Genomic DNA, 20,485 nt, shown 5'->3' with positions numbered 1-20,485 from the left:
GGAAAGTATATTCTGTGGAAACTGGATTAAAATCTCCAACACTAGTGACATTGGGCAAGATGAAACAAAGGACACCCTCCAAACAGAAGGAGAAATCTCCATAGTAAAAGGAGTGACTCCTAACTGTCAACTGTATCTGGGCTGACAACATGTACCACCTTGAAGGAAACTAGATAATTCTTCTCAGGAGGAGAACTAAATCACCTTAAAATTATCTTTTCAAATTCAGATTTTGGAGTCCCCAATGAAATGTCAGCTGCTCTGCCATGACTTCAAACATCCTCTCCGCAGACTAGAGCTTCTAATTGTCTTTTCATCATTTCTACAGGAGTAATAGAAGGATGAAGGAATATTTAGTATTTACATTTTGTATCTATGGGATGATAAATCACAAACTTCTAGCATGCATCCAGGAGTAAGTATCCATGACTTGGATGACTGAATGTGAACCTTCTCCCCAGGGTTAAATGTTTTGGGCAAATTCTGAAAAAGTTATACAGAACATGCTAGAAAGATTATAGATGATCCTAGATTCTCCTCAAATAAAACTGAGTTAAAGTTATATGAATGAAACATCTGATTGTTTTTCAAAAACTCTTGTAAAACTTCATCTAAAATAATAAAAATCACTTACGTTTATGCACTTACATTGTTTGTTATTTTTATATTTGAAAACTAAAGCCCTGGACTTACTATGAAGCTCTATTAGTCAAGCTAGCATGTATTGGCAAACGCCTGACAAATAGATCACCAAAAAAGAATGGAGAGCCTAGAAATAGACCACTATAAATATAGTCAACTGATCTTTAACAAAGGAGCAAAGGCAATACAATGGAGTAAAGATAGTCTCTTCAGCAAATGGTGCTAGAACTGAACATTTACATGCAAAAAAAAAAAAAAAAAAGAATGTAGACATGGACCTTACATCCTTCATAAAAATTAATTCAAAATGGATAAAAGCACCTAAATGTTTCACACCAAACTATGAAACTCCTAGAAGATCACGTGGAAGAAAACCCAGATGACTTTGGGTAAGGTGATGCTTTTTTAGATACAACACCTAAAGGCATAATCCATAAAAGAAAGAATTGAGAAGCTGAATTTCATCTAGATTAAAAACTTCTGCTCTGTGAAGACATTAAGAGAATGAGAAGAGGAGGCACAAACTTGGAGAAAACGTTTGCAAAAGACACATCTGATAAAGGACTACTTTCCAAAATATTCAAAGAACACTTAGAACTAAACAATAAGGGCAGCCTAGGTGGCTCAGTGGTTTAGTACTGCCTTCAGCCCAGGGCCTGATCCTGGAGACCCGGGATGGAATCCCACATCGGGCTCCCTGCATGGAGCCTGCTTCTCCCTCTGCCTGTGTCTCTGCCTCTCTCTCTCTCTCTCTCTCATGAATAAATACATAAATAAATAAATAATCTTTAAAAAACCTCAAGAATAAGAAGAAAAGCATCTCTATTTTAAAAATAGGCCAGAAGCCTTAAGAGACACCTCACCAGAGAAGGTATACAGATGGCAATTAAACATATAAAAATCCTCTATATCATATGTCATTACAGAAATGCAATTAAACCACAGTGAGATATGCCTAGGATGGCCAAACTCTGAAATACTGCTAATACCAAATGTTGGTGAGGATATGGAGCAAGAGGAAATATACATTGCTGGTGGAAATACAAAATTTTACAGCCACTTTGGAAGATGATTTGTCATTTTTTATAAAACTAAGTGTACTCTTACCTCAAGATCTAGGAACTGTGCTCCTTGGTACTTACCAAAAGAAGTTGAAAACTTATGTCCACACAAAAACCTGCATATAGCTGGTTATAGCAGATTTATTCATAATTGCTAAAATCTAGAATTAACCAATAAGTCCTTCAGTAACTGAATAGACAAATATATTGTGGCACCCCAGATTATAGAATATTATTCAGCACTGAAAATGTGCTTTCAAGTCATGAAAAGACATGAAGAAACTTTAAATGCATATAAATAAATGAAAGAAACCAATCAGAAAAGGCTACATATAATATGCCTCCAACTGTATAAACATTCTGGAAAAGGTTAAACCATGGAGACAAGAAAAACACCTGTGAGGGATGAGAAGAGATGAATGGCAGAGCACAGAGGATTTTTAAGGCAATGAAACTACTCTGTATGATATTATAATGATGGATATATATATATATTTACAATGATATAATATATCATTAATATATATAAATATATAATATATATAAATATATAATGTATAAATAAATATATATAAATATGAATATAATTTATAATATATCAATATATATCATTATATATTTGCCCAAATCTATAGAATGTATAACTCCAAGAGTGACCCTGGGATAAACTATGGACTTCTATTGAGTATGATGTATCAATGTAAGTTCATCCTTTATAATAATGTACTATACTGATGAGTGATGTCAATAATAGGAAGGTTATGCAGGTTCAAAGAGTATATGGAAAATCTCTATACCTTTCTCACAAATTTTGTTGTAAACCTAAAACTGCTCTAAAAATAGTCTTAGGGGAAGATGGTGGGCAAGTAGGGGGACCTTAGGCTGCCTTCTCCCACAAATACAAGTAGATAATTATCAAATAATTCTAAATACCACAGAAATTGACCTGAAGTTTGGCAGGATAAACTCTACAACTAAAGGTAGAGAAGAGGCCACATTAAGGAAAGTAAGGAGTGCAGACATATGGTTTGGGAGAGAAATGGATTGTAGCCTCCTCCATGGCAAGGAGGGAGATGCTCTCCTGGAGAAGGGGGAGAGATGGATTAGCACACATGGAACACACAGGGAAGGTGACCCCTTAGCAACTGGCTTGGAAAGTGAGAGGGGCTGAATTTTCTGTTCTTACTACCAACAGGGCTGAAAGCTTGGAGTTCTAAACATCAGCAGGCTTAGATCAAGGAGAGCCCTGAAGCACTGGTGTTTGTCTTGGAGAAAAGGCAGGCCAAACAGCTCACAACTATACAGAGTGGAAAGTGATCTGAAGAGCACCTGGGGCACACAGCAGAGAGGTTATTTGCTCATCTGGGAGCATATCCCAAAGAGGCAGCATTCACAGAAAGGTCTCCCCACCCAACCCCTTATTTGAAGAGATAAAAGCTGAAAACTTCCTAATCTGGGGAAGGAAACAGATATCCAGACCCAGAAGGCACAGGGAACCTCCAAAAAAATCAGCAAGAGCAGATCCACATGAAGACATATTGTAATTAAATGGAAAAATATAGTGATAAAAAAAATCTAAAGCAGCAAAAGAAGACAATTGCATACAAGGGAAACCCTGTAAGACTATCAGATATTTTTCAGCAGGAACTTTCCAAGCTAGAGGGGAGTGGCATTATTTATTCAAAGTGCTGAATGGGAAAACTTTGCAGCCAAGAATACTCTGTCCAGCTAGGCTATCATTCAAAATAGGAGAGATAAAGAGTTTCCCAGACAAACACAAGGAAAAGGAGTTTATGACCATTAAACCAGCCCTGCAAGAAATAGTAATGGGGACTTCTGGTGAAAAAGAAAGACCAAAAGTAACAGTATGAAGGTAGGAAACACAAAAACAAAAAAGTGAACATTTTTGTAAAATATCAAAGAACTCACAAAATGAAAGAATGCAAAATATGACACTATATATCTAAACCATGAGTTGGAGATGAGTAAAGAATGGATTCAAACTTAAACAACCATCACCTTACTATTGACTGCTATATGCAGAAGATGTTATAAACAAACCTAATGGTAACCACAAATCAAAAAACTCTAATAAGTATGCAAAGAATAAAGAGAAAGAAATCCAAATATAATACTAAAGAAATCCAGAGAACCATAAAAGAGAGAAAGACAAGAAAGGATCAGAGAAAATCAGAAATAACCATAAAACAGATAATAAAATGGCAATAAATACATAGATATCAATAATTAATTTAAGGGTAATGGACTAAATGTTCCAATCAAAAGACGTAGGGTGACAGAATGGAAACACACACACACACACACACACACACACACACACAAGACCCTCTATATGCTGCTTATAAGGGACTCATTTTAGACCTAAAGACACCTGTAGATTGAAAGTGAGGGGATGGAGCAACATTTATCATGCAAATGATGTCCAAAAAAGTTGAAATAACAATACTTATAGCGGAAAAAAAATGGACTTAAAAACAAAGACTATAACAAGTGACAAAGAAGAATATTATATAATAGTAAAGGGGACAATTCAACAATAGATATAACAATTTTAAACATTCATGCACCCAACATGGGAGCACCCAAAATACATAAAACAGTTATAGCAAACATAAAGGAACTCATTGATAATAACACAATAATAGTAGGGGACTTTAACACTCCATTTACATCAATAGACAGATTATCTCAACATAAAGTAAATAAACAATTGAATGACTCACTCGACTAGATGAATTTAACATATATTCAGAACATTCCATCCTAAAGCAGCAGAAAACACATTATTTTCAGATGCACATAGAACATATTCCAGGATATATCTACATATTAGGCCACACGCATAAGAATGAAATTGGATCACAATCTCACACCATACGTAGAAATAAACTCAAAATGAATTAAAGACCTAAATGTGAGAACTTAAACTGTAAAAATCCTAGAAGAAAGCACAAGCAGTAACTTCTCTGACATCGGCCTTAGCAACTTTTTTCTAGATAGGTATCTCGAGGCAAGGGAAACAAAAGCAAAAATGAATTATTGGGTCTTTGTCAAAATGGAAAGCTTCTTCACAGCAAAGGAAACAATCAGAAAACATAAAAGGTAGCCTATGGGATGGGAGAAGATATATTCAAGTGAGGTATCTGATAAAGGCTTAGTATTCAAAATATATAAAGGATTCTTAAAGCTCGATACCCCCCAAAAAAGAATCCATCTCCGATTGACTTATTTCACTCAGCATAATACCCCCCAATTCCATCCACGTCAAAGCAAATGGTGGGTATTTGTCATTTCTAATGGCTGAGGAATATTCCATTGTATACATAGACCACAGCTTCTCTATCCACTCATCTTTCGATGGACACCGAGGCTCCGTCCACAGTTTGGCTATTGTGGACATTGCTGCTATAGACATTGGGGTGCAGGTGTCCCGGTATTTCCCTGCCTCTGTATCTTTGGGGTAAATCCCCAGCAGTGCAATTGCTGCTCTCATTCATTTGGGAATATAAATAATAGTGAAAGGGAATAAAGGGGAAGGAGAAAAAATAAGTGGGAAATACCAGAAAGGGAGACAGAACATGGAAGACTCCTAACTCAGGGAAACGAACTAGGGGTGGTGGAAGGGGAGGAGGGCGAGGGGGGGGTGACTGGGTGGCAGGCACTGAGGTGGGCACTTGACGGGATGAGCACTGGGTGTTATTCTGTATGTTGGCAAATTGAACACCAATAAAAAAATAAATTTATTATTAAAAATAAAAAAAAGAATCCAGTTAATGTGCAGAAGACATGAATAGAAATTTTTCCAAAGAAGACACACAGATGGGTAACAGACACATGAAAAGATGATCAGCATCTTCATCAGGGAAATACAAATCAAAACTACAATGAGATATCACCCCACATCTGTCAGAATGGCTAAAATCAAAAACATAGGAAACAACATGTTGACAAGGATGTAGAGAAAAAGGATCTCTCGTGCCCTGCTGGTGAGAATGTAAATTGGTGCAGGCACTGTGGAAAACAGTATGGAGGTGTCTCATAAAGTTAAAGATAGAATTGCCCTATGGTCCAATAATCACACTACTGGGGATCTACCTTGGGAATACAAAGACACTAACTCGAAGGGATACATGCACTCCTATGTTTATTGCAGCATTTTTTACAAAAGCCAAGATATGGAAGCAGCCCAGATGTCCATCAATAATGGTCATATTTCCTTCCTGTCTAGAGTGCCCCCCATTTTACAACCTAAAAATTGGCTACTATTTCCATAAGCAAAGTATCTCCCAATTCAATCCCGTTGTGATACTCTTAAGATTCCTTTTCTTCCTTCTTTTCTACTTATGGTTCTCTCTGTCTGCAATGTTCTATTCTTAAACTTCCCCGTGACTTCTTCCCTATGTCAATTCAGATATCTACTCATCAGAAGTCACCTAATCACAATGAACTTCCTGGATCAACTTGAGAAATGGCCTCCAAGGATTGGCGGTGGAGGAAGTACCAACCTAAGTAACGCTGGAGTAGAGTGGAACTGTAAGTCTAAAGACAAAGGAACTATACAGAAACATTGCACACTATCCTCTAAAGTCTTTCTCCAAGGCGTTAGGTATTAATTATTCTGAAACTACAACACACATATACTGGAACTGAACAAATAAGTAAATAAATAGTAAATGAGAGGAACCCTATTTCTCACGTTGAAGAGGAAGTTTACAGATCAGCAGTGTAAGCACAAAGTCTAAGATGAATCATACAATAGAGGATTTTAGTTGGAGTCATCAGTCAAATATGAATTCATGTTTTGCCTAATACATAGATGCCCATATACTGTAGATATGTGTGTATATGTGGATAAATATACACACCTAAATCTCCAAGCTCTGTTGCTGAAAGGGCATAGAAGCCATGGCATTCTAGTAGCAACACGTGTACCCAATACTCATATCTTGGTTTCTAATATCTTTCTTAATAAAAAAGGTACTGGGACTCCTTGGAAAAATACCTTCTCAAGGGCTGGAACAGAGAAAATAAAAGTTGACTCTGGAGCATCTTTTGGTGTCAAAAAGCACAGACGCTTATTTATTTATTTATTTATTTATTTATTTATTTATTTATTATTTTTAGCACAGAAGCTTAAAAAAAAAAAAAAAATAGGGCAGCCTGGTTGGCTCAGCGGATTAGCGCCTGCCTTCGGCCCAGGGCGTGATCCTGGAGACCCGGGATTGAATCCCATGTCAGGCTTCCTGCATGGAGCCCACTTCTCCCTCTGCCTCTCTCTTTCTCTCTCTCTCTCTCTCTGTCTCTCATGAATAAATAAATAAACAAATCTAAAAAATAATAGATCTGAAAGGATAATGGCATATCAAGAAATATGGGAGACAACTGAATGATCTTTTAATGGCTAAATTAGAAACAATTTGAGCAAGAAAAAAATACAATAGTTGATTACACACCAGAGTATAAAAAGAAATATTTACAGGTCCTCTATTAATTTAATTATAAAGTAAATTTTAAATTTAATTAGTAGACGTATCTCCCATGCAAAAGAATTCCAAATAATTTACATAGATGTTATATTTTTAAGGTAATGGGGCATAACTTCTAACCCTTTATATGTGAACTGAACAGAGTAATTTCCTTGCAAAGAGTACAGTATAGAGACAAAAAGAGTTAGCTTATAGCAGAGAAACTTTAGTCAGGTTATTAAGGCTACCCTCAACATGTTGAGGATATAGTCACATTGATATAATGTGCTCTTGATATGATAGCATCTGTGGTCTTCTTCCCAAGACTTCTGCATTTTTAGTTTAATTTTAAGGAAAACTTTAGGCAAATCCAAATCAAGGGGCAGTCTGCAAAATTTCTGACTAGTACTCCTCAAAACTTTGATGGTCATCAAAAACAAAATATTAAGAACTATCATCTAAAGAAATGAGAAAATACAATGACTAAAAGTAATTTGAGAAAACACAATGACTAAAAGTAATATGGTATCCTGAATGGTATTTTGGAACAGAAAAAGGACATCGGGTAAAAACTAAGGAATTCAAATAAAGTATGGATGTTAATGAATATATATATCAAGATTGCTTCATAAAAAGAATGACATCTTGTCACTTGCAATGATATACATGGAGCTGGAGAGGATTACGCATAGTGAAATAAGTCTGTTAGAGAAAGACAAATACCATATGATTTCACTCATATGTGGAATTTAAGAAACAACAGACAAGCAAAAGGTAAAAAAAAAAAAAAAAAAAGAGAGAGAGAGAGAGAGAGAGGCAAACCAAGAAACAGACTCTTCACTATAGAGAACCAACCGATGGTTAACAGAGCAGAGGTGGGTTGGGGATGGGTGAAACAGGTCATGGGGATTAAGGAGGGCTTGTGATGAGCACTGAGTATTGTATGGAAGTGTTGAGGCACTATATTGTACGTCAGGAAACTAGTATTACACTTTATGTTAACTAGCTAGAATTTAAATTAAAACTGAAAAAAATATTGTTTCATTAGATTGAACAAATCCATCATGTTGGTATGATATAAGCTATTACCAATGGAGTTTACTGCCTGTAGAATATGTATCTGTGCAAATGTTCTGTACATTGAAGACTATCTTAATTTTTTTTTCATTATAGAACAGAATAGAATGACATATCCCCTCAACCTTAACTTCTAACCTCACACAAACTTTTTAAATCGTTTTTATTGTGCTAAAATATACATAACATTTAATTTATCATTTTAACTATTTTAGGTGAACATTCAGTAGCATTAAGTACATTCACATTGCTATGCAACCATCATCTCCATCTACCTCCAGAACTTCTTCACCATCCCAGGTTGAAACTATACTCATTAGATGATGGCATCCTATCCCTCCCTCCTCCCCAGCTCTTAGTAACCACCATTCTACTTTCTGTCTCTATGAATTTGATAATTCTACTACCTTGTACAGATGGAATCTTACAAAATTTGTTTTTTTCATGTTTGGTTATATTAATTAGCATAATGAGTTTATTTTTTAAAAGGATTTTATTTATTTATCATGAGAGACAGAGAGGGAGGCAGAGTCATAGGCAAGCTCTCTGCGGGGAGCCCAATGCGAGACCTAATCCCAGGACCCCAGGATCACAACATGAGCCAAAGACAGACACTCAACCACTGAGTCATCCAGGTGCCCAAGCATAATAACGTCAAAGTTTATCCATATTGTAGCCTGTATCAGAATTGTATTCCTTTACAAGTTTGAATAATTTTTCCAAAGTCTATTATCTATCTATTTATCTATCTACCAATCTAAAACACATATACCATATATTATTTACCCATTACCTGTTGTAAACATCTGGGACACTTCCACCTGTTGGTTACTGTGAATAATGTGGCTATGAATGTTGTAGAAATCTCTGTTCAAGTCCCAGCTCTTTGGGGTATATACCCAGAGGTAGAATTAATAGATCATATGGTAATTCAAATTTAATATTTTGAGGAACTTCCATACTGTCTTCCACAGTGGCTGTACCATTTCACATTCTTGCCAGCAATGCACAAGGGCTTTAATCTCTCCACATACTTGCCAATACTTGTTATTTCCTTTTTGTTTGTTTGTTGTTTTTATTCTGTTTATAATAGCCATCGTAATGGTGTAAAGTAGTATCTCACTGTGGTTTTGATTTGCATTTCCCTAGTATTTAATGATGGTGAGCATCTTTCATGAGCTTTTTGGCTACTTATGCATCTTCTTTGGAGAAATGTCTATACCAGTCCTTTGCCCATTTTTTTTAAAGATGATTTTTTGGGGGAGTGAGAGAGAAGAGAAGCAGAAGGAGAGAATCTCAAGGATACTCCACACTGAGCGCAAAGCCAGATGTGGAGCTTGATCTCATGACCCTGAGATCATGATCTGAGCCAGAATCAGAAGTCGAACCCTTAAACAACTGAGCCACCCAGGCATCCCTTGCCCATTTTCTAATTGGAATGTTTGTTCTTTGGTACTGAGCTGTGTGACTTCTTTATATACTTTGTTATGTCACATATGGTTTTATTTTTTTATTTTTATCATAATTTAATTAAATAACTATATATCTCCTTTTTTGTTCCCTTATTTGGTCAGTGTTTATTTTTTGTTATTAAATATAAGGTCCTTTAAAGAAATGAATTTGAGTGGTTCAATTTTGTATCCAAATTGCCTTAAAAAATATGGGGCATATAATGGGAACTCCACAAATATTTGGTGACTGAATGAATGAATGAATGAATAAAGGAAAGCATAGAAAATATTTTTTTAATATTTTATTTAGGAGAGACACACAGAGAGAGAGAGAGAGAGAGAGAGAGAGAGAGGCAGAGACACAGGCAGAGGGAGAAGCAGGCTCCACGCAGGGAGCCTAATGTGGGACTCGATCCCGGGTCTCCAGGATCACGCCCTGGGCTGAAGGCAGTGCTAAATTGCTGAGCCACCCAGGCTGCCCAAGCATAGAAAATATTAAGTGTCAAACTATTATATCGCATTGCATCATTTACATTTTTTCTTTTGAGTTGCAATAGTATCTTTTTTCTTTGATTCTGTGATGCTTTCACTATACAAAAATAATTCATAATTACTTGTGTTTTAAGGATAAAAAATTTACTCCATTCATTTAGAATTTCAATTTTATGGGGCTCCTGCATGGCTCAAAGTCATTCTAGCATCCAACTCTTGATTTTGGCCCAGGTCATGATCTCAGGAATGGTGAGGTCCAGCCTCAGGTTGGGCTCTGTGCTGGGCATGGAGCCTGCTTAAGATTCCCTCTCTCCCTCTGCCCCTCCTCACTTCTGCTCTCTCTCTCTTTCTCTGTCTCTGTCTCTCTCTCTCAAAAAAAAAATACATTTTATTAGTATAACTTTAAAATTACACACTGTATACAGTTCATTGATTTAGTGGAAACAATGGTCAAAGGTTTATATCACCAAGTTTTACAGCTTTTTTTGCCCTAAGCTATCTAATACTTAAAATTAAAATAAGTCCATTTTCAAATGTTTAGACAAATGAGACCAGACCAAAACTAACTACAATCTTGCATCAAAATTCCCTGAATGAACATTAAGTGAAACAGAAATTTATGACATAGTTTCTTGTAAAAAATATTAAACTGCAAAAAAATTTTCTAAAACATCAAATAATTCATTATTTATTCAGAGAAATTTATTAGACTCATGATACATGGACTTACTTTAATATATGAAGGCATATTTGGTGGTAAATTAATATAGGATTTTTCTTTCCATTTTTGTTTATTGTTCCATTATTACAAATTCACAATTTGTCAGGAGTCAGGCATGTGCAAATGTAAATTAATACTACTTCATAACACAGGTGTTAGCCATCAAATATTAGGTGTAAGTGGGGTCTTATTTTCTTGTTTATTTTCTTCTCATTTAATCCATTTTCCTCTGGTAGAAGTTAGATTCTGTTATAAGCTGAGGTGTGCCAGATAAAGCAGATTGTCTGACTCAAACTCCACTCCAATCTTCTTCCAGCATATGTTCTGTTGAAACCGGAGAGTCTCAACTAAAGTTTTCTGGACTCCCTTTCATCTGGGGTTCTCATGTGACCACTTATGGAAAATGATTATGGAAAGGAAAAGGGCATTAAGGAGATCAGATTGTGTAGTGAGGTATTTGATTCTTCTGATAAAGCTTTGTCAATGTTTCCTAGATTAATAGGTTCAAGGTAATTTGTCTCAAGAACAGTTTTGTCGGGGCACCTGGGTGGCTAAATTTGTTGTGTCTGCCTTTGGCTCAGGTCATGATTCCAGGTTCATCGAATTGAGTCTCACATCTGGCTCCCTGCTCAGTGGGGAGTCTGCTTCTCCCTTTGCCCCTGCCCCTACTTGTGCACTCTCTCTCTCTCTTCAAATAAATAAAGAAAGAAAAATCTTAAAAACAAACAAACAAACAAACAGCAATTTTGTCAACTGTGCAGCATCCAGGTTTGGTTTTGTTTTCTTTCTATATACTGTAAACTTCTAAAATTCTCTGGTAAATCGTTTTTAGGTGGATTTTGTGATTAACAAATAAGATCCTGACCTATCAAAGACAGACTCATAAAACTCCATGCCCTTACTACTTTATAACATTATTATAATTTCTTATCAGATTTAAATTTAATTGCCTTTAAAAAAATAAATTGTACAATCCCCCTTACTCACAAGTGTATCCCTAACCCCTTATACAGTTGTGGAACATAAAGGTTTCTTACTTAGTGACATGAATAAATGAGTGAGTAATGGACAAATGAAGAGATTAATAGTACGACACAAAACAGGTAAAAAGAATATAATTATATATTCTTATGCATACTATACACACTTATACACATAAACTATATAATATAAAACTATATAGTATATATAGTGTACATAGTCTATATATATAGTATATACAAAAAACTAGATAAGGTCTATAACTGAGAGGAAATATCCCTCTAAGATTCACTTCTTTCTGTGTAAAGTAGGTATAATATTTTTTACCTCACATATTTATTGTAGGAATTAAATAAAATAATGCTCTTAAATTACTCATTAGAGGGATCCCTGGGTGGTGCAGTGGTTTGGCACCTGCCTTTGGCCCAGGGCGCGATCCTGGAGACCCGGGATCGAATCCCACATCGGGCTCCCGGTGCATGGAGCCTGCTTCTCCCTCTGCCTGTGTCTCTGCCTCTCTCTCTCTCTCTGTGACTATCATAAATAAATAAAAAATTTAAAAAAAAATAAAAATAAATTACTCATTAGAGTGTCTGTGATACACTTCACAATATAAATGCCACTTCATATCATGGTCTGCAACTCTCAAGAGATTAGAATTTTTTAAAAAGATTTTTATTTACTTATTCACGAGACACACACAAAGAGAGAGAGGCAGAGACACAGGCAGAGGGAGAAGTAGGATCCATGCGGGGAGGCCCACACAGGACTTGATCCTGGATCCCGGGGTCACGCCCTGGGCTGAAGGCAGATGATCAACCCCTGAGCCACCCAGGCATCCTGAGATTAGAATTTTTGATTGATGTTAGCAATATGCAGAGGTACAGAACAAAAGCAGATTAACCAAACATACAAATCATGGGAATTATGACCTTTGTTATCATTGAAATAATTATTGCTATTTTCATAGGAAAATGTCCCAACACATGTAAAAGCTTACAAATTATATATATATAATATGCATATATATAATCTTAAAACGTCTCATTCTTTAAAAAAAAAAGAAAATATCATGAAAATGTATATTGATACATGGCGTGCTACACAAAGAATCATTCTAAATCTATATTTCAAGATTTTAGCAGGCAAACTTTTAATTCCTATTCTGGTTTGTGTAATATACATGAGCATAAATAAGAGTGTTTCAGACAAAGAAATGCATATTATATCCCTAAAAATTAACAAATCTGTAAAACTAATATTAATTTGGACTCAATAGAACTTGGTGGAACAAATGTATCTCAGTCATAAAACTTCAGTGTGATAATTCCTGTTTTATTAAAAACTACTTCTGATACCGTTTGGATATCTGAGCACAATACTTATTATTGAAAAGCATCCTAAAAGATTGAGTCATTTTTCCTTAGGCATTATACTTGCACTCATTAACTAAAAACTAGCTCTTTGAACAAAAATTGTTGTGATCAATTAAAATTATTTTGTGTTGGTAAGCACAATATAATAATAGTTGTATTAATCATAATAAGAAGGGTAATAGCTAATATATAAAAACTACCCACTATGTTCCAGAAATATTTTGCATGCATTATCTTATTTAATACTTATGAAAATCCATGAATAAGATAGTCCTATATTCAGTTTACAAAGAGAAAATCTGAGAGGAAAAATAATAAAGTGAATGGCTCCAGATTATACGGGTTTTGAATACCTGAGGTCCAACTTTAGAAAGATCTCTAAATAAAGTTAATGGTTCTCAGGGTATCAGCACATTTATTTTTTGTTTCAGACTTAAAAAAACATCTAGAGCAGCCTTCAGAATCGAAAATACCAATGTCATTTCTACATATTAAAAGACACTATTTTTTTATATTTGAGATTGTCCAAGATTCAAAATTTGATATACACAGTCTTGGAAAAAAAAACAAAAAAAACAAACAGGCATTGTCCTGCATGGCAATTTGGCAATTTGATTCAGCAATGTTGCCTTTCAGTAAAATATTTCACTGACTCTATGATGTACATACTCTTATATGTTATTGATTATAAGATGCATTTTAGCATCCCTAAAATTGGGGTGTATCTTATTTTTGATGATGCATATTATTTATATGGTGGTGTTTTCTATTTCTTCCTGATACCAAAAATAATGGCATATATTACAATGGAGAGTTAAGATTTGATGAAATGTGTTATTTATCTACAGCTATATTCATCTAGAAATACACATATACACACAAATGTAAGCTAATATCATCACCAGTTTTAACACCAAAATGTTGGAAAATCTAAAAATAAATTATGATGTACACATACAAGAGTGTACTTGGTGGTCTCTAAAAAGAGTAATGTAGAACTACATGAACTTTACAGAACTGGATATAATAATCTGGAAAAGCATGTCAAAAAACACTGTATAAAAAAGATATGATTACTTCTGAGATAAGAAACTTTAGGTGATAAGAGTAGGAAAAAACTAATTTTTCATTGGATACAATTTTATAAATACTGCATTCTTATCCAGTTGCAAGTTTTACCTTTCAAGTGATCAAGTACATATTTTAAAATATTATTTGAGGGACTTCTGGGTAGCTCAGTGGTTGAGCATCTGCCTTTGGCTCAGGGTGTGATCCAGGGTCTGGGGATCAATTCCCATGTCGCTCCCTGCATGGAGCCTGCTTCTCCCTCTGCCTGTGCCTCTGCCTCTCTCACTGTATCTTTCCTGAATAAATAAATAAAATCTTTGAAAAAATAAAATATTATTTGAAACTATTTATCCATAACAATGTGCTTCGAATTTAGACAATTCTTTCTAATTTTGAGATCAATTCCATTATGTGGCTCTTGAAGAAGTAGGAATTATTCTCCTTAAAATTAGAGTATAAAATCTTTATTTTTCTTCTTTTCTGCAGGTTTTCCTAAAATTCACTTAAATTAACTATATGTAATGCATAGCATTCGTCCCATAATTATTTAGAATATTTTGTTAGGCATGAAACTGGGCTTTATTCATTTAGTAGTTAAGTATAATTATATTGTTTAATATAATTTCTATTTAGGAGAACAAAATATTCTCTACTAAATTATTTCTTTCATGACTCTACTTTGGAGATATGCTTCCATTTGTATTTCAACATTGACCAATGTGGTATCACTTATCCCTCAAATCGTCTGTGATACATTTTATAACTTTGGCTTTGGTTGACTTTCCTTCAGATCTCCGAGGAATGGCAATTTCATTTTTTTTCCTCCAGTTTTAAAAATTTACTTGGATCTAACATTTGGAAACTGGTGGTTTTCAAAGCGTTGCTGTATATCTTTTTTTAAATATAAATTTATTTTTTATTGGCGTTCAATTTGCCAACATATAGTGTAACACCCAGTGCTCATCCCGTCAAGTGCCCCCCTCAGTGCCCGTCACCCAGTCACTCCCACCCCCACCCACCTCCCCTTCCCCCACCCCTAGTTCGTTTCCCAGAGTTAGGAGTCTCATGTTCTGTCTCCCTTTCTGATATTTCCCACTCCTTTTTTCTCCTTTCCCCTTTATTCCCTTTCTATTTTTTATATTCCCCAAATGAATGAGACCGTATAATGTTTGCCCTTCTCCAATTGACTTATATCTTATAAGAAATCTATGCTATAGGATATGGAAATCACTTCTTCTCTTTCAGATAGTGAAATGTATAGAAATATTGAATGATCAGCAATAACTAGGCCAAGATCCTCAAGAGTTAATTGTGTGAAAGATATTAGCCCTAACCAGGCAGCAGCAAGCTTCTAGAGCCAGAAGCCCAGGAACACAGACTTTATATAAACTGGGGGGAAAAAAGTGGATGTTGCTTCAACCACATGTTGCCTTCTGTGTCTATTGTTTGGGTAGCAGGAACTTTAAAAGCCTTTGTGGGACACATCCTGGAGTTGTTTACTATCCCTTACAAAGACAGAATCTCAGTTTATAGACTTATCTAAACCTCTTCACTAGCACTTTATAGTATGTGCTCCAGTGGACCATAAAAATGCTCATTTCATTGTAAAAAGACCCATCTGCTTCTTTAGGAGGTTTGTGTTACCCAGAGTTTTATATGACTTATCATGACTTTCCTCCTGCTCTTCAGTGCTTTCCATTTTTGGTTTTCTTTTTGAGTCTCTTTGGAAGAACAGAATTTGGTGTCCTTACATATCTTTAAATTTTTACTGTCTGTTTCTACCAAAGAGTAGCGATGATAAAATCATGCTGAGGTTCCTTATTTGATAACCTAGAAATATATATAACATTTTAAAGTTTAAATTAAATCTGGAAAATCTTGCAGAAGTGACTTAGCACAAATAGAAAGCTATAATCACATGTTGGAATAAAAAAATGCAAAGAAAATGTCATGCACTCTTCTGCTGTATTTAAGTGTAAGTGTTCCACAGAAAATGAAGCGCTGGCATTAACATCATCAATGTGTTTATTCTTGTGAAGAGTGAACATCTTAATGTCATCCTGAATAAATAATGTGGTTTGTGCTGAATTGATCTCTGAAGAAAGTACAAGGAATGTAGCTAGAGGGGCCTCATTTACTCTGGTGAATAAACTTGCATTCATGTGTGGGTGTCATATTTATATGCAGATGAACTGAACACCTGCAATCTTAAAAATAAACCATAAGCTACTTACAAATTTTGCATCTAGGGTACTGGTATATAAATATACACTAAGGAAAAACCATCCATTAGAACTAATATTTTGTAATTAATTTTTTTCTAGTCTACTAGAACATAGAACTTTACAGGATTCAGAAAATTGTATCATAAGGGCTTACGTATAAGCTTTTTTCATGTGTTCTTTAATTACTGATTTAAATGCAAATACTACATTTTCTAAGAATGCTACTGAACAAACTGTATGATAATTGACTTTTCCCTTTTCTAAAATTCCTAATGAAATTTCAGTGGAATGACTCAGAAAAAGGGACAGGACCAGTCTTCTAGGGCCTTTGGATGTAATTTAAGATAGTCACCATCAGGTGGTGATGGAAGTTGAATAACCATGGAACTTGTCTACCTTTGATACTAAATATAGAGAACTCTGGATACAGAAGCCTCAAATTATAAACAATCTATATAAAACAAGACATGCTGCCAAGGCCTGAGGTCTATCACTATTCATATTTGGAATTGGTTATATTCAACCTCTAATATGTACATGAATTTGATGCTTAACAAGATGTTAGCAAGATGGAATTTCTCTCTGCCTTGTTTCTACATATTGATTTATATCTGCTAATTTGCATCATCAGCTGCAGTGTCCTTTGAAGATTCCACGCACAATAAAGCTATATCATATAAACATTTTTGATGTGAACCTAACCTGACCTCAGTTAAATAAACCACAAAATAGGGCCCTGTTCTGATGATTGAAATTCTACCAAGAGTAAGGGAGTAAAAGAGAACTAGTGAGGTGCCCAGTACCAGAACTAAATGTGATCTAGTCCCTGGATCATCATTTTGGTGCTGGTGCTGGTGGAGCTTTGAGGTGACTATCCAGGTCCTTCTGTTTATGTCACTACATCTATGAATTAAAAATAATTCATCCTTTACAGCTGTAGTTTTGTCCCTAGGCAATTTTGCTGTGGAAGGCTTCCCCAATGTGTGAAACGCAGACCTATGGAGATTTCACCCTTTTGCAGTAAAGCTAGCAGTGGTGTGTGTTGATTGAAGCACCTGCAGCGTTGGTGGCCTTCTGGCTTGGTAAAGAGGCTGCCAGTGAGGAAGGCCAATGGAACCCAATTCCATAAAAATTACAAAGGATGCAGGCACACAAGGGACAGTAAATACTCCAATGAGAGCGACAGTGTTTGGGACTCCTTGTACTTTCAAGTGTCTGTGTGGAAGCTGGCAAACAACTACTTAGTCTCATTTGCAGCAATCTTGGAGATTTCCAGAAATTTGAAGGCAGGATTCCTGGTTAAGGCTGACATCCCTATGGTCAATCAGGTAGGAGATCACAGCAGAGATTCGGATTATTTTTGTAGATGTAGCTTCTTCTACATCCATGAACGTGAAACCTTAGATGCTGAAGTCATCCATAAAAACAAAAAAATTAGTAAGTTATTCAAGTGAGGAATTTTTCTAAGCCCAAGTAAAACTATATACTGTCCCTTAACACAGAAGAGCTAGTGAATACTTGACTTACAGATGGATTTCCTTCCTGCTCATATCTATGAATACTTTTTGTTGTTTGAACTTAGAATTTGAATTTTGAATGTTATTTAAATGGAGACCAGTTTCTGTTCCACCTTAACTCTCATACCTTTTTCCCTCTTCTTTCACCTCCCGATCATCAAGATCATCAGTCAAAGGTTCTAATTTCCCTGCTAAGGCCTCCCAAACTGAATACCAGAATATGTTTAACTGTAAGGAAAAAAGTTGATTATTTGCCTTTAAAATGCCATTAAAATCATGCTAGATTAGGTGTATATGATATAGATCTATCCAAAGAGCTAATAAAAATGCCACTAAGATAAAGAAAAGATTAGAGATGGACCTTGGCGCAAAGAAGCAGTAATGAGATGTGGGCAAGAACTGGAACACAGGGAGCTGGAACATAGCACAGGGCAAAACACTCCAGGTAAGAGAACTTAAGAAAAAAAGGGAAAAAAAATCACTGAATGCTGATTCTGGTGTTAAAAATGAAGAGGCTCTGAACAGAACTGGTAGGCAAACCCATGAAGATGATTGGTTTCAGAGATGAAGTTAGAAAGTACGGCGATCCATGAGTATATGGATGAGCAGAAGAAATAATGTGTATAGGTGAAGGGCCAAGTTGCTGTGAATTAAAAGTAGAATTGGTCTTGTCCTTTTCTGATTGACTTACTTCACTCAGCATAATACCCTCCAGGTCCATCCACGTCGAAGCAAATGGTGGGTATATCACTGAGGGTGACAAAACATGAGAGACACCTAACTCTGGGAAATGAACTACCGGTAGTGGAAAGGGAGGTGGGCAGGGGGTTGGGGTGACTGGGTGACGGGCACTGAGGGGGGCACTTGGCGGGATGAGCACTGGGTGTTATGCTATATGTTGGCAAATTGAACTCCAATAAAAAAATAAATAAAAATAAAAAGGAATTGGGGCACCTGGGCAGCTCAGTTGGTTAAGCAACTGCCTTCCACTCAGAACATGGTCTTCGGGGTCCTAGAATCTAGCCCTGAGATGGGCTTCTTCCCTAGCAGGAACTCTGCTTCTCTCTCTCTTTCTCCCTCTGCCCCTTCCCACTGCTCAAGTTCTTTCCCTCAAATAAATAAATAAATAAAATCTTCAAAATATTAATGAAAAAAATAAAATTAGAGTTAAACCTAGTTTATCCTTAGGTACTTATCTATATGAACACATGTATAATTAAAAGTGTATAATGGGCACAATGTAATTTTGTGATATAAAGAAGCTCTATATAGACTGGTGAATATTAACTCTAATGTCTGGATATAAGTAATATTAAAAATAAAGGCGACAAGAGACAATATGGAATTACTGTCCCTTTATGGAGAATAGAAGAAAATCTCCCTTTTAGAAGATATTCATTTAATTATGGGTTCAAATGTATACATTTAGTGTGAAGATTCATTTTAATATAATGTCAAAGAACTTGACAGAAAAAAAAAAGAACTTTCCAGAAGCAGCAATGTAAAGTTCACACCAGTGAATCCTGCCAAAACACTTTTTATTTCATTGAGTTATATATTTTTATTTTTTATTTTTTTTATTTTTTTTTTTAGATTTTATTTATTTATTCATGATAGTCACACACACACAGAGAGAGAGAGAGAGAGGCAGAGACACAGGCAGAGGGAGAAGCAGGCTCCATGCAGGGAGCCCGACGTTGGACTCGATCCCGTGTCTCCAGGATCGCGCCCTGGGCCAAAGGCAGGCACCAAACCTCTGCGCCACCCAGGGATCCCGAGTTATATATTTTTAAAGCTAAGGTTATTTTTAAAAATGTTAAAGTCAATATCGGGGCAGGGGGCGGGGGGAACATGGTAGTGTCACTATGGTACTATTTCTTTAATTCCTGTTGAAAAGTTTTTCAAATGCATATTGGTCATTTGTATTTCACCTTGACATTGTCTGTTCATATTTTTTTTCTGTTTAGATTCTCATATTTATTTAAGGTAATAGTCATTCAAGGTCAGCATCACTGTTTTTGGACACTGCCCTCACTTAGCAAAATGTCTTGTTATCCTCAGACAAAAGGGCTGAGAAGTAATCAAGAAAATGATGGTTAAATTACTATGCATAAGGCACCTGGGTGGCTCAGTAAGTTAAGCATCTGCCTTTGGCTCAGGTGGTGATCTCAGCTCCTTGGGATCAAGGCCCATGTCAGGCTCTCTACTCAGTGGAGAGCCTGCTTCTCCCTCCCCATCTGCCTGCTGCTCCGCAGCCCCCCCCCCTCCCCCCCCCGTGTGCTCTGTCAAATAAATAAAAACAATTACTCTGCATAAGAATTGAACAGTTAATCAAGATAAGGTAGGGCAAAGAAACGAGGAGGGAGGAGTAGGGAGGGAGGGAAGAAA

General features: G+C 35.9%; 2 long non-coding RNA genes across 4 annotated transcripts in view; one reads left to right on the top strand and one right to left on the bottom strand.

Moving 5' to 3' along the window:
* The window catches only part of LOC140611660 (uncharacterized), a 148,658-nt gene that overhangs the window by 22,588 nt on the left and 105,585 nt on the right, over positions 1-20,485 (top strand). For all 3 annotated transcript variants that reach the window (XR_012012764.1, XR_012012765.1, XR_012012763.1), the window contains exon 2: positions 6,136-6,257. This is a non-coding gene — a long non-coding RNA (uncharacterized lncRNA). The remainder of the gene's footprint in view (positions 1-6,135; positions 6,258-20,485) is intronic.
* Positions 15,956-20,485, bottom strand: part of LOC140611661 (uncharacterized) — a 78,572-nt gene continuing 74,042 nt past the window's right edge. Inside the window, exon 4 of the long non-coding RNA XR_012012766.1 lies at positions 15,956-17,987. This is a non-coding gene — a long non-coding RNA (uncharacterized lncRNA). The remainder of the gene's footprint in view (positions 17,988-20,485) is intronic.

This window comes from Canis lupus, chromosome 20 (assembly GCF_048164855.1).
Source record: "Canis lupus baileyi chromosome 20, mCanLup2.hap1, whole genome shotgun sequence".
NCBI lineage: Eukaryota > Metazoa > Chordata > Mammalia > Carnivora > Canidae > Canis > Canis lupus.
The sequence above is the reverse complement of the archived record's forward strand: the minus strand, read 5'-3'. Positions and strand labels throughout refer to the sequence as shown.